Genomic DNA, 15,961 nt, shown 5'->3' with positions numbered 1-15,961 from the left:
TTCCGATCTTAGCCAGAGCCCGATATTCAGACTTAGCCGTTAGGATTCCACATTAGATTTAAGTAAAGTCATTTTGATGCTGGATTTTAATAATAGCTAAAACATAATTAATCTTTTTATTTCCTGATTCAATGAATGTTCATCTCCGATTTAGATGATTTTTGGTGAGCTGGCTTTTTTATATCTAATAAGAGAGTGTGTGAAATATCAGGGTTCTGTGACTCACCTGGGTCGTTCTAGGCCCGCTCAAATTTGGGCCTGATGCGTTGGACCTGTGTTGTTTAAAAGATCATAATTCTGCTTATAATGACTCGATTTTGATACAAGTTACGTCAAAAGTTGCCAACTTATTTTCATCAAAAATAAAAGTTCAGGGATCTAGTGTGCCATTCAAAATGACGCCCCTGCCAAGCAGCAAACCCGGTTTTGTTTTTATTTTCGTAGAACCTATATCAATGTATGGTTTCAAACATATCCAAAATTCAGAGTGGGATCTTAATGGGATCACTTCCAAAAGAGTATTATTTAGAGTATATAGAGCTGCTTCTATACCATATTGGTATTATTCTTCTATATTTAAACTCGTATTATAAATAATATACATACTTTTTGTTGATTAATAAAATAAAATTGGATTCTTATTTAAGTATAATATAACTGAAAATTTATATATTTTATAAAATAACAATATGATTTGATCAATCATTTTCATTTTAAACTTAAATTATATACCAGATTCAACTTTTGACTCCTCTGATTCACTATATAAGCGAACCCTTAGTGATCGGTCTAATTCAGGAATAAATGAATGAAGTTTCTTTGTACCATAAATGGTTTTTGCAAAACCAAAACTTTCTTTTAAAATAGTCTTTCTTTTTCATAATCTTCTTCTGTGCAAAAATATATCTTCATATTTTTCATATTGTTCTGTGCATATTCAAATAAGTCATTCGGCTTTGTAATTTGATTTTTATAAGGACGTCGGAGGCTCCCTTTCGTAGTTTCTTTTTTAATAGTGCCACTTACACCATCTGAAGGTCCCTTGCCGTGACTTGTGGCAAAGAAATGCCACTCAGCAGACAATTGAAAGTGCTCTTGGTGGAACGTGAGGTTCAAGAAGGCTTTACAGTTTTTATATTGGCTCGCACACCCGTCGGAAAAGTAATGTATTTTTTTAATATAACTCAATGATCTACAAGTCGTCTCTGGTATAAATGTATGCCTAAAACATTGTGATGATTGTTATCGGATATAATAGTGCAAGAGTGGTGACATAGCTTACCATTATTCTTATTATAGTAAACCCAAGGGTGATGTGCTTTTTTTCCAATGAAATGCTTGATCGCATCCTGGACAATAAAAATCTATTTTTCTGAAAAGTCTCAAATTACTACAACTTCTTCCTCCGTAATTTCTTCTTTATTCTTTGTTAAGAAATTACTTTGGGCCTTTGTAATAAAGCCGTGTTTTGCTAGCTTTCAAAGACACGCTCAACAAAATCTTGTATTGGAAGTACTGTAGAAGTTAATTCACATATATCAGTGGATACTCACTGTTGAAATTGTACCTCGTCGATATTGTTGTTTTCAAATTTGTTGAGTAATATATTTTCATGATCCTCAGTACTTTTGCAGGAATCACAAGTACGAAAGTAGCATGAAGGTAATGCAGGGTTGCATACAATAGATGTAATAAGATGACAGTACGTTTGGTAAGTTGTTATTTTCCTATGGTCAAAAAATCCAATGCTCAAATTTGGGCGAATTTTGAAAATCCAATGCTCAAATTTGGGCTTATATCTTTAAATCTATGATAAAGTTATCTTAAATTGTTCAGAATTAATCGCTTTTGTATGTATTTCTTGCCAGTAGGCTCTCGTATTACAACATAATCTTTTTTACCAGGTAACACTCAACTTGAATCATCAGAACGATAAAATTTGACTACATTGTTTATTAAATCAAGTGCCAGTGGCTTGCCCTCCTTTGAATTAGTAGATGACAACATGCCTCTTTCATCGAGTAATTTCTTTGCCTGAACTGCCATTCGTTGTGAGCAATTTAAATTCTGCATCATTAATCTTATGCTTATAGTCTTGGCAAAAGTTGTTAAAATAGGAATTTTCTGTTTATTATTTGAAACTTCATAGTTTTCTTTTAGGCCTTTAATCACTTCAGGCATGCAGTATTCCTCACATAATGGAACATTCGATCTATTTTCTTCAGGAGAACCAATGACTAAGTCCAGTTTTCTTTTTACGGATTCCTGTACTTTTATTTGCTTTCATATACATCGTTTTTTGATTTATCAGCTATTTGTTGGTCAAATGGACTTTCCCCTAAAAGAGTCAGTGACTGATTTAAAGTATCCATTTCAATATTTTTCTTCAAAATTTCATCCTCAGTAAATATGTTATCAATTTCTATTGCTATTGGACATACATTGATTTCTGTTTTCTGTTGGTGATATAGGATATTCTGTTTTATAGAGTGTTTTCCTGCATCCGGTGCAAAGTCAATCACATGCTTTAATAAAGAAGAAAACTGCACTAAAAGGGGATTTGAAACATCCCGAAGATCTGTTCTGTAATATTTCTTTTTGTGTGCTTTTATAAGATCTGCACAATACTTACGAAAATCCTTTTTATTTGTAGATGCCATTTTATCAGCTGGTTATATCAATTTTAGAATGTGTCTGACTTAATAGTTTTTTTCAAAATGCAAGCATCAATTAAAGTACAATAATGCATTTCGATGTTTCAATTATTTAATGCGCAATAAAACTATGTGGGGATTTCAAGTACTTTGAGTACGTAATTTCTTTGTTATGAATACTAACTTATTGACTTTATCAATATCATAGTGTTATTTTTATTGTTAAATATATAAATTTTCAATAACCAGAGCCCCAAACTTTTATTTTTGATGTTTGAAAACATATATAGATATAGGTTCTACGAAAATTAAAACAAAACCGGGTTTGCTGCTTGGGAGGGGCGTCATTTTGAATGGCGCACTAGATCCCTGAACTTTTATTTTTGATTAAAATAAGTTAAAGTTTGTGTTCTTATGCATCTTTTGACGTAATTTGTGTTAAAATGGAGCCACTATGAGCGGAATTATGTCCTTCTAAACAATGCAGGTACAACACATGAGGCCCAACTTTGAGCATCCTAGAACGGCCCAGGTGAGTCACAGAACCCTAATATTTCACACATTCTTTTATTTAATACAGAAAAACCAGCTCACCAAAAATCATCAAAATCGGTGATGCTCATGCCGTGAGGGTGTGTACTGCCTTCAGCGGGAATCACTTTCAATATCCTGGTCCTGAAGTTCTTGCAGGAATTCTCCACATCTTCAGCCGAAATCCTCGTTCACTCCTTCTTCATGGTTGCCTCCAGGGTTTCCAAGCTGTTGTGGTGCTTTGAGTAGACCTCCCTCTCCAACTTTCGGCGGAAGAAGTAATCCAATGGAGTGCTATCGGGAGAGTTAGAGGGCCAGGGGTTGAGGTCCAGAAATCGTAAAAGTTGGTCTTAATGAACTTTTGGCTGATCTTGACCGTGTGGTGGGGTGTAGTGTCCTTTAGCCACACGTTTGGCTCAGGGACGTTTGCTTGCACCCACGGAAGCACAGTAGACCGACAGCACTACACATATATAGTAGAATTGACCTTTTCTCCCTTCTTGAAGAATAATGGTGGCATGACCTTCTCTGTGCTGGTGATGACGCCTAAGACCATGATGGAGCTGGAGTTCTTGGACTTGTACAAATAGGGGACATTTACCTTGGACATGGAGAGCCATCCGTCATTTTGAGAGTTCCTTTTCTGTTCAATAGTGAATATTTTATCAATAGAGAAAATGATGGTGTGACCTGATTGGATGTCTGAGCCAAGAGAGTAGAGTATTGCAGTGGGCCAACCTGACCTCCGACTCTTTCTCAGTCAACAGATGATATGACACAAGACTGAACCTCTTAATTGAGACACTCAGACGCGAACTCAGTGAAAGGATACCAGTGTTATTATCAATTGAATTTTGTCCATATTTATCTAGGAAACCCTGTATATTAGAGCTGGTACGGAACGTGGTTGCACAGCAGTTCGGCTCGGAAACATTTATCCCTTAGGTCCGGTACGTATATATATAATCACAAATTAAATATTTTGATATTATAAAATTTTGATCATTCTTTATTTGGTTAATATATTATACATAACAACATATATAAATAAACCGGAGGAGTTCTGTTAATTATGATTACAAAATCGAACATAAACCTATTTTCCGTCCTAAATATCTATCGCAGCTTAAATATTTAGGGAACCTCTATTAAGAATTATATTATTAGGTTCTTTTGTCTTAGTTACTTCAAAGTAATCTGTATTTTTTTTATTTTTTATTTAAGCATCATCGACCAGTATATAGTTATAGATATTGAATTTGATACTAGGTAGAGGCGAAATAATTTTTCGACAGTGATATTGTGATATGGTGAAATCAGTCTTGTATATTACCGGAAAATGTGGACAAGCTCATCTTTTTGCAAAAAAATAAATATAAATTCATGAATAATAGTATTATATAACCGATGTATATTTTATTTCAACCATTGTTTTTTTAGAGAAGTTGAGTATATTTATGAATAATTTATTTGTTCAGAAAAGTAATGATTAAAGAATAAAATATTGAAAGAACTTCAAAAACTACATTAATTATTCTATTAAAAAACATTTTACTATTATACCGTACCAAATCGCGTACCTTGAAGGTTGTATCATGATTTGTACCGAACCGTGGGTTTAACGTCCTATCCCAGCCGTATCGTATATATATTTTTCCTTGCAGGATATAATTTGAATTGTAAAGATCAATAATCAAATCATTCATAAGAAAGACTTCTTTCAGAGATAACCTCTCTTCAGCTGTTTTCGTCATTTACATCTACATATTAAGCCATTCAATGAGGTATTCATACCTCTTTACTTGTCCGAAGCAAAGTTTTAAGCCATGTTGCAAAACAATGACCACGTGATTTTTTCTTCTTCCATATTTAAGTAGGCTACAAAAATTAGCCAGAGACACGTATTATTTACTTGTTCTATTTAAAAATAATGGAATTATAGCTCATGGACAACACGCTCTGGAGAAGTTATTATCTTGAACTTAATATGTGTAGGCTTGCGACAGGCGATTCTTAGAGAAAAATATACGCTTTATGTATATGGATTTCACCTAAGATTTCTAGGTTAGATGAAGTAAATTTAACACTACAATATTTACTTATACTTAATCAGTTCAACTCCATCTAACAAATTAAAGGAACATTTAAATTCCCTAACTACAACGCCTCACTGAATTAACACTTTTAATTAAATTAAAAAGATGTAGGGGGAAAATATTGAATACGTCACGAAGATAAATGTTAAAAGTGACACTGGGGCGGGGGGGACGTTTATTTCTAGCCCTTTAAATCTACTTAAGCAAACAAGTTGTAGGTTTGAGTGTATAAAAAGCCTGGTTTGAAAGTGCAGATGCAGATGGTGGATCGACAGCTAATGAGAAAGTAAACAAAAACTCGACTTGTAGTGATAGGGATTTACCGGGTGTCCGGAAAGTCCTGACTGATTTCTAACTTCCAACTTCATTAAGATCTACAAGGACTAAAAGTAGAGATACAGAGAAATGTTTTTAATAAAAAAACTTTGCTTGGTTATAATCTATAATATGTTTTTAACAATTTGGCATTTAGCTTCCATAACAGCCACAACACGGGGACGGAAGGAGGAGCAGGTGTTCTTGATGTCAGTGGGGTCCATCTTGGCCCAGGCCTTGGTGATACTGGCCTTGAGAGCTTTGGTACTGCTGTGGCGTTTTTTGCAAGCCTGCCTCTCAATGTGTGCCCAGATGCTGAAATACAAGGGGTTCAGGTCAGGGGAGGAGGGGGCCAGAAGTCCTTTGGCCAGAATTACACATTCTCCTTCAACCACTTCTGGGTGTTCTTGGCTGTGTGTGTAGGTGCCCCATCCTGCTGGAAACACACCCTCTTTCCAGGATACTCCTTCCTGATTCATGGGACCACCTTGATGTAGTCCTCCGAGGTGAGCCTGTATCCCTCTTGGAAGAAGACTGGAGGCATGGCTTTACCATCTGAGCCAACAACTCCAATCATCATGATGCTGGCTGGGTGCTTGGTCATGGACATATATTTCTCAGATCCCACATAACCATTAAGGCTAATGTAGCAATCATTTTTGCGGTTGAAGACTGTAAAAGTTTTCTCATCGGAAAAAATGAGAATTCTGTCCCCATTGCTGTTCATGTTGTTCAAAATCTTCTTGCATCAGATGTATCTGGCCTCCATATTGGCCATGGACAACATGGGACGGGTGGTGTAGACCAAGGACTTGCCCCCAATATCCTTGACAATGTTGGCAGCAGTAGTCTTACCCATGTTGTTCTTCTTGGCAATTGTTCTGATGCTCAGAAGAGGGTTTATCAGAAGAGGGCCCTGATCTTCTTCTTAGTGGCCTTGGTGGCCTTTAAAACAGGTCTCCTACTTCGAGGCTTGTCTTCAAGGCCTTCCCCCTTGTCCAACCTCCTCTTGATCCTGCCAATGGTGCTGGCGGACATGCTGGTGGCCTCAGAGATCTCCTTGTGGCTGATTCCTGCACGAAGCAGAGCAGCTACTTCATCTTTTAGCCTCCATGTCAAAAACAATTATGAATTTCGAAATGTTATTGGAACAAAACTTGTTAATCTGAAAACGGTCTTTAACTTTTATTTACGCAACGTTTACGTAAAAAGTCTCTGAAACCTCGAAAAAAGCCATCGAAGGTATCGGTCAAGACTTTCGGGACACCCGGTATCTGAGGGAGGAGGATTTTTTAATCTCCCAAATTTTTATTTAAATCAATATGCGGATATATGTATCTTAATATATATATATACATAAATGCATATACGAAAAAATCGTCTACCATGAATTAAACATTGATTCAATATGAGTGTATACTCTAAATCCGTTTTAAGGTACATATATATACATTTACTATGTAAAAAATAATAATATATTTTTTTCTCAAAACACAAAAATGTACCAAAAAAATAATAGTGTATAATTTAAAATAATGCCCTTTTTAACCCCTCCATAAAACCTTTGAAATTAAATTTTATTGCATTAAATGTCCTTTCCATATCTAATAATAAATTGTATCATATGAAAGTAAAATAATTGCTTTAATTAAATTTTTTTTTTTTAAAACATAGTGTATATTATGTACCATGTATTTAGTTTTATCTTTTTAAACCTTTTTGAGATTTTTTCATAACAAGAATTAATTTATTTTGACTAAATACTTTTTAACACTATTTTTGTACAAAATATGTACATAACATATAATAGAAATGCAATAGAATGAATAAATTTCGGCATATATGTATTAACCATAGTAGATAATTGATTTAAGGAAGGATTATATACTTTCATGCATTAATATGAAAAAGTCATTTTCCTTGATTATAAGATCCCTTTTATAACATGGTTTTGATTAATTAAATCAAGTTATGCATCAAAGGTCCCTGGTCCCTTGATGAATAACCAAACAAATAACTGAAAACTGTTTTTGAGACTCGATTCATGATCGAGTTTTTTTTTTTTTTTTTCATGTTTGATCTTACGTGGCTTTTCTCGATGTATTTAGGCCAATATTTCGGTACAGGCCGCGGTCTCAGACAATCGAAATGTAATCGTTTTCAAATCGTGGAACAATTTTTTTTTTATTCTCAATCTATGGATCGAATAAAGTCATTGATTTATATCAATTAATATATAAATCCAAATCGCTTGTAAAACTCTTTTTCATAATTTTATAATACGTAAAATTAGCTGTTTTAAATCATACAACGGTCAACTCAACTAAACAGCAGTGTTTATTACAAAAAGCTATTTGTGAAAAAGTGGTGGATGAGAAAGAAAACATCCTATATAATTTACTTATAAGAACTCAATCGTAATTAATTATTTTACACACGCATTTATATTATTTATCTTAATTCCTTATTGTCAATGATTTTTTACAGCATAATCAATTTTCTTAGCAAATATTGAGGAAGCCAACGATTATTGCATTCTAGAAAAGAGGGGATTGGTTCTGATTTCATTAAAGAAAACACATAGATACATCTAACATACCTAGTGGTCCATTGAAATCTGAACACTTACTAATTCAATAATTTATGAAGGTTGAGTGATTTAAATTAATTCATATATCAATATATTAAAGCATAAAAAGTTAGTTAGAAAAAAAAAAAATTGGGCTCTCTAGCCTACGTACAACTCGAGAAAATGACGAATTTTCCACGAATTTCCATTCAGGCACTCATAGCTGTCGGACGTCTCCAGGAACGCCATCTACGCCGTCAGCAAGTCCGAAACGTTGGATAGAAATAAGAGGTCTGTTAAAAAAAATCGACCCAGAGAAGATAAATAAAACAGCCCAGGCCAATCCCTTCAAGTCCATGCAAGAGATCTTGGGGGTTTCTGACCAGACTATCTAGAGAGCTATCAAAAAGCGGATGGAAAGAGCCTTGTGGGTGTAGAGAGGCCACTTTTAATATCTTTAATGAAAGAAACCCATCTCCTTCGTTCCTAGACTTTTTTGAATGAATCTTTTTTGACACTTGTTCCAGCTACAGCTCTACAACCAATCAACCCTATCGACTACACCTTTCGAGTACATGTTGAGGAGAAGGCTTACAGTGCCCATCATCCAAACACCGAGGCCCTAAAAGCCACTGTCAGCCAGTACTAGGACGCTATGACAGAGGAATACATCCGCAGAGGGTGCCAGGGCTTCCACCGCTGCTGGGAGCCATCATTGTACCTAAGAGAGGCTACATTAATGATTAAGAAAGCTCAAACACACATCTATTTATGGTATTAATTATATTGTCATTTTATTTTTAATTAAAAAATTATATCTTTTTTTTAATTTCAAAATGTTCAGATTTTAATAGACCACTTGGCATCTATGTGAACTTAAAAATGTTTCTAAAAAATCAGTTTTTTTCCATTCGGCAATTAGAACCGTGATTTTTTGAAATTTTGTATTCATATATGTTGTTATCCAAGAATTTTAAAGATTCTTTTTCTTCTTTTTTACAGTTCTTGATTTATCCACTCCTACGCCTAAGTAGTAATAGCGGGAGAAAGTGTACTATAAATTCAAGTATAATCCCAATGATTTGATATTGAGTCTCAACTGTTTGCTCAAAAGTCCATGTTCTTCAATATTTTTATCAAGTTTAGTTCGAGTTCTTCTATTCCTTTTGAACTCATCTCAAGTCTATAAATATTTATCTGTTTATGCATGTTTTGAGATTTTTAATTGAGGCCGGTATAAATTAGTAATTGTAATTAATAAGAAATGTTCACAACTAAATCTCAAATGTTAAGTAGCATATCTTTATTAATTGGAAATTACTAAGATAATTTTCACAAATAAAAAATTACACTCAAGCCGCACAATTTGATGTTGAAGTCGGCATCTCATTCAATACTTGATAAAAATGAGTAAAAATATATCAGTATTGATGAATTCTTGAGGTAATTCTCATCATTTTATAAAGTTTATTTTTTGATAAATTTATTTTTCTTGAGATTATGATACTGAATATATATGATCATCGTATTTGCAATGGCTTTGACTTTAATATTTGTAATTAACAAATGTAATTAAAAAATTGCTTAAATTTACCACGAAACAAAAAAAAAAAAACTTATTTCTTGTCTATTTAAATTTTTTCAATTATAAAATTAATTGTTCTCAAATTAAATAATAACGATATTGGTATTCATCCCTCTTTAAAATATACACAGTTTAAAATAAAAATAAATGAATTTAAAGTATCTTTAATTTTATTAATAATTTTTTAAAATAATTCCATATTTAAACAGATTTTATTTACATAAAATAACTTTTGGGTACTAAATATTATTAAACATGAATAAAATATTTAAATAGAATTTACAAAAATCTAATTTACGAAAATAATTATCTTTTCTATCATTATAATTTTATTTATTTCAAGTGAATGATTCCTTTACTATAACTATAATCAGAATAGAGACTAATATTTTCAATTTATTTGATTTATTGAAATCACAATTACATTATATCAATGCAAGTTTTTCGAAATAATATTTCTCTTGAACGTGAAGAAGATTCTTCACTAGGATGGCAATGAAATCACTTTTTGTGAAAAAGTAAAAAATTGAAGGTTGAAATGCGTTCTTTTTGATAAAAAAATATGATTAACAAAGTTTGAACAATTTCTATGAATATTTAGAGCGTAGCTCAACGTCCCTAAAGGGCAATATCACTTATTAACTTAAAAAAACATATTTCTATTGTTAACCCCGTCCTTGTACTCGGCCTCAAATGACCTTGGTGGTAATTTTTTTTTGTAAAATTAGATCTTACTAGATTTCTATTACCGTATTTTTTTATTAGACACAATTTTTTGTTTTTTGCACTTTTTTTTTTTTATTGAAAAAACTAAATTTTTTGTTGTTATAAATAGCCGCTCACTGGGTGTGATACGCAGAGGAACAGACAGATAGGCAAAAAGGCTCCATTTCATTTAAATATTTTTATCATAAAAATGATAAATTAAATTTTTTAAATTTAACTAACAAGCTATACTGTCTTGTATACGGGTGATATTAAACCAAGATCACGTTTCCCCCCCAAAAAAAAAAAAAAAAAAAAATATGTAAAATTTCGAAACTTTAGGGCTGTTGAACTACCTCTAAATATTCATAGTAATTGTTCAAACATTGTGAATCTTATTTTTTTATCAAAAGGAACGCATTTGGGACAAGATCTTAAATTTTAAGAAATATTTATCAAATTACAAGGGTATGCAGTACTTTATTATTACTTAAGGATCTTAAAGTTATAATAAAAATGTTTACAATTGTAATTTTTGAGGCAGATTAAATTAAAAATCTCATTAATAATTCGGAACAGAATTTTTCTACTTACGTTTTTCTACCGACAGCTGTTTGGAAAATACATTTTTTTGAACCTTCAACTTTTTCATGAAAAGTAATTTTAATGGTACCCTATTCTTCACGCTAAACTTTTTTCTCTTAACTTAAGAACCATCTAGTGAATAAAAAATTGGATGTTTATTTGTATCTATGCTATAAGTAAGTCATTTTTGAGTGTATGTCATTGTTTTTTTATTTTCTAAAATTGTTCACATTATTCTTTCATTCTTGGGAGATAACATTTACGTATTATAAACTATAACCACGAATGTGTTTCCTCATGAATGACAGAAAGTAGAGTAACGCTAAAGAGTTATAAGTATACGGTCCTTGTAGAACTTGGAGTTGAATTGAGGATTGACAACAGAGTAATTCTTTCCTGTGTCTTTACTATATACAAAGTAGGATTCGCGTTTATTTTCTTCCTCTTACGGCTGGAAGGAGAAAAAGTCTTTTAGTATTTCCCACCGTTTTTTTAAAACGAAGTATATCTTGTTCATTATTGGTATCATCGCCCCGGGAGTTGAACATCGATCATAAAACTGTTTTAAACCATTTACAGAAAGCTGGATAAAAAAAAAGAAAATCAAACAGGAAAAGAATAGGGTTTCATCAAGACAACACCAAGCTGCACACATCTTTGATGTCGAGACGGAAGCTCTGGGAGCTTTGATGCATCCTTTTTACTGCATGAGCTTAGCAACAAGTGACTACTACCTGTTCCTGCTTATGGCCAACACACTAGAAGGTAAAAATTTGGCCTCAATAGAGGCCTGTGAAAGTTAGTTGTACGAGTTTTTTTGCCAATAAGTACAAGAGTTTCCACAAGAATGACATTATGAAGTTGGATTCTTGTTGGCAACAAGTTATCGAACAGAACAGAGCATACTTGGCTTAAATTGGATGATTGTAATACTGAAATAAAGGTAAAAATACGAAAATACTTTTTCCCTAGCATAATATATATTTTTAATCTGTCAGAGTCACCATGTCATATTTTCTACAACTCTTAGTATTATGAGAATAAATTTAAACTACAAATTTTAAAAATAAATGCATATCTAGCCACTATAAAGTTTTTTTCGTACATTAATATAATATGTATTTATAAATTCCTGGGGACGAATTTATGTGCGTAATATTTTTGTACAGAGTGCATTTTTAAATATTTTAACATGATTAATGTTAGTTTTTATGCATATATTTTAACAAATATACATTTTTATTTATAATATACGAACAGACAGAGGTATTTATTTTTATTGCTAAATGTACATTGAAACTTGATGATAAAAAGCTACAAGAGCTTTCATATATATTTCATTCATTTTCTTTAATTCATTTCCCACATTATGTGAACACCGAAATATGTCTTTCATGCAATTCTTTTGCATTCCTATATCTGTAAATATAGTCACAATATGTATTGTCCTTGTATGTAGTTTTAAAAGGTAGAATAAAGGATTCTTAATATCCTCACGAAGAAATTATCATTTTTTTCACTTTTTGAAGAGAAATCGTCAGTTCATTTTTATGTTCTTTTAATTGGTCAAGGTGGAGTTGTATCCATTATGTATAAGTAAACGCCACAGTTATAGAAGTATAAAATATAAGCTGCTGTTATGTAAAAATATAAGAAACTAAAAATGAACCTGTTAATCTTGATGATTTGAAGAATGCTTGGAAGAAAAGCTGTTTAGCTGTTATGACGTTTATATTAAATTATGTCTCAAATGTTCCTTGGGTAAGATGTCCGTTCGGTAAATTGTCCTTGCGCAAAATGTATTGTGCTATTACCAGAATTAAAATCTATTTTAAACATATTTGAAGCAATTTTATCAAATTTGTGGTGCAGAAAATCCCAGTTCCCTAACAAAGGTTTAAGAATACGTTAATTATTCGAGTACATTTTTATAAGTAAGATTAAATAAATTATAGCTTTTTTGATGTCCTTAATAACTACAAAAAGACTAATTCTTATTTGAACTACCTGTTTATATATTGATAACTATGATTGACATAAGTATGTAGACCGGTCATCAAATATTGAGGAATAATTTTTATTTGGTATTTAACATTTTTTGATAATAGAGCTATCAAGTTTTACACATTAGCCGAGTCAAACATAGATTTTCACTAGTTCCAATTAGTTATAGATTAGGATAGTTTATCGGGGTTAGTAATAATAAAGCTTTTATTACTTTAAGACAGGATTGGTCAAAGAGATAAACTTAAATACTCAACGAAGCAGTGGCTGTGGTTAATGATCCACCCCTTGAACCTGCAGATCTTTTTCACAACCTATCGGGGGTTTGAATTATAGGATAGTAAAATTGGTCTCTAATGCTCGGGGAAGTTGTAACGGTGGACAATAGTTCACTGTTTGGACAAGTGGTTAACTAGCATAACGTGTGGGCCGGGGTGTATTATAATATATTCGAAAGTGTCCTTGATACTCAGAATAATGGTGGCGATAGGTTTTGATCTACGTACAGAACCTTTTGGCCGAGTTATATTTTGCAAAATAAAATGGAGTCATTTTTGATAATTTCTTATCATACTGTCGTTTGATTGTCTGCCACTTAAAATATTTTAATGGGCCTCAGAACCTAATAAGTTAAATTTTTTGAAAAATGGCTATATAAAACAAAAAAATTTCAATCCAAATTTACTTAAATTTTAGACCAAATATAAATAAAGGCTAAATTTAATATTTGAAGACCAAAAAGCTTAAAAAAGCTAAACTGGCAACCCTGTTAGATTCTTAGAAAATATGAGATACCTTCAAATATGTTTCAATGCCTGTACGTATTATGAGCGTTCTACGTGTTTTGATGATATTACGACAATTTTGCTAAAAAATTATACTTCAAATAAGAATGACTAGTGGACCACACGTAAAAATTTGGTTTGCCGCAATGTTTCCTGCAATCCACAGCTTGAACATTTCTGCACTAGATTATCAAATTGCTTGCAGTGAAATTATATCTTAATTAAATCCTTATTGATCAAAATGGTTGGAATGCATTGTTTAACTCACAATCATTTTACCTGACAATGTAAATGAAGTTGAAATTACGATTGGCCACTCTATTGGAAATTTTATAGACTGCAAGGGCATTTTCCTAAATACCCGATTTTTCACATTGCCCGTAACATATATAGCCAAGACTGTAGTTTAGACAAAAATATTGATTTGCATCAAAAAATAGAAAAGAAAGATTTTTATATTTTTTACCAAATGGCATTTACTTATTTTAAACAATGCCTTAAATAATATATTATTTGGTTATAAGTATATTTATCTTACATTTCTCTCCATTACATTCCCGGAATTTCGAAGGTCAGTTTTTAAATAGAAAAAAGTCTGTATTTTTTGGGAATAGAAATGTTTACATAACTAAAATTTGTTTATCGTTGAGCCTATAAAAGTTAGATTCAATGCTTTTGGATTTTTGTCTGTAAATAAAAGTCTAAAAATTCTATACACAAACTAAAGCGTAATGATATTAGCTTTTGTAAGGTTAAAAGCCAGTCAAAATCCCCTCTCATCAACGATTCTGAAATATTGCCTAATCCGTCTTCTTCCATTTTGTGAACAAGAACTCTTCTAAAACAAATATGAATTGGATAATTTAAATAATAAGTATAATCTTCTTGCTACTCAATCAGTCGAAAAATACTTTTATCATTCTTTTTCACCCATTTATCGATAGGTAGTGAATTTGTAAAGAGCCTATAGTTCACCCATTATGTGTAATGGGAAATCAGAAAGCTTTCAATGCTATTTAATTTCTCCTTTTCATTTTTTATTAATCTGCCATCTTTTCCTGGAATTGTTTATAAGCATCAAGTCAGATGCGTATTTTCTTGTTCACTCTGCGTGTTTGCTCCTTAAACGTCGTAAATTCTTAATGTATTTGTATTATTCTACATTTATATATTTTATTATTTTTAATATATTCATTGGTTTGACTCTTTCTGATCCAGGTTTTGTGAATGGAAGTAATGGTTTATAATGGATGATAGAATTTAAAAAAATAATCAAAAGCGGATATATTTGAACCAATAAAGAGGCTTGAAAAAAACTCCACGTTAGAATTTGAAGGAAATGTTAAATTCAGCAAGTTTTCGTTTTTTGTAGCTTCTGAATTAAGAGATAAAAGATGTCAATCACATGATTCTCATGCCAAACAGGCAGTTCTAAAAATATGATTAAAATCCTTCAAGTGTATGTAGTGATTTAAAATTGTTTTTACTTTAATACTGTTCTTTTTGTATTAGAGTTTGCCATATCATTTCAATAGGAAACTACAATAATTAATCTCTAAAAGAAGCAATACAACGTTCTAATATCAGATCTTGTGCTCTTATTTTCCCTTATGTATTTCCCCCTTCCTGTTACTATTCAATGCTTCTTCTTTTTGAAAACTAGGTCAATATCTTTAATCTCTTTTCAGTAAGGATATTGACGACTAAGTTTAAATAGTAAGTAGTAATATATACACCTTGCAGGGTTTCAAATCAGGCATTGATATATTATCACAATTTGTTAGTATTAGGTTTGAAAAACTTAAACTGAAATAATAATTAATATTATTTGAAATAGAGTAATTAATACACTTAGGATTTTGAAGCGAATTTTTTGAAAAATGAGCACCGAGAACATCAAAATTGAGCAATTTTCATATTAAAAAAGTAAAATGAGTAATTTCCACCAAAAAAGTCAAAACGAGCAATTTTTAGAGCAATTGGACAAAATCCTAAGTCTAGTAATTCAATCCATTAGACAAGTCAACAAACATTGTTTATTTAAATTCCATATTCAATTCTAGTACTAATTGATGTGTGAATTACAAATATGAAATTCATTTTTTCGTATCAAATATGGTTTTTAAGAATTT

This window comes from Lepeophtheirus salmonis, chromosome 14 (assembly GCF_016086655.4).
Source record: "Lepeophtheirus salmonis chromosome 14, UVic_Lsal_1.4, whole genome shotgun sequence".
In the NCBI taxonomy this organism is placed as follows: Eukaryota; Metazoa; Arthropoda; class Copepoda; order Siphonostomatoida; family Caligidae; genus Lepeophtheirus; species Lepeophtheirus salmonis.
This window is presented reverse-complemented; position numbering follows the sequence as displayed.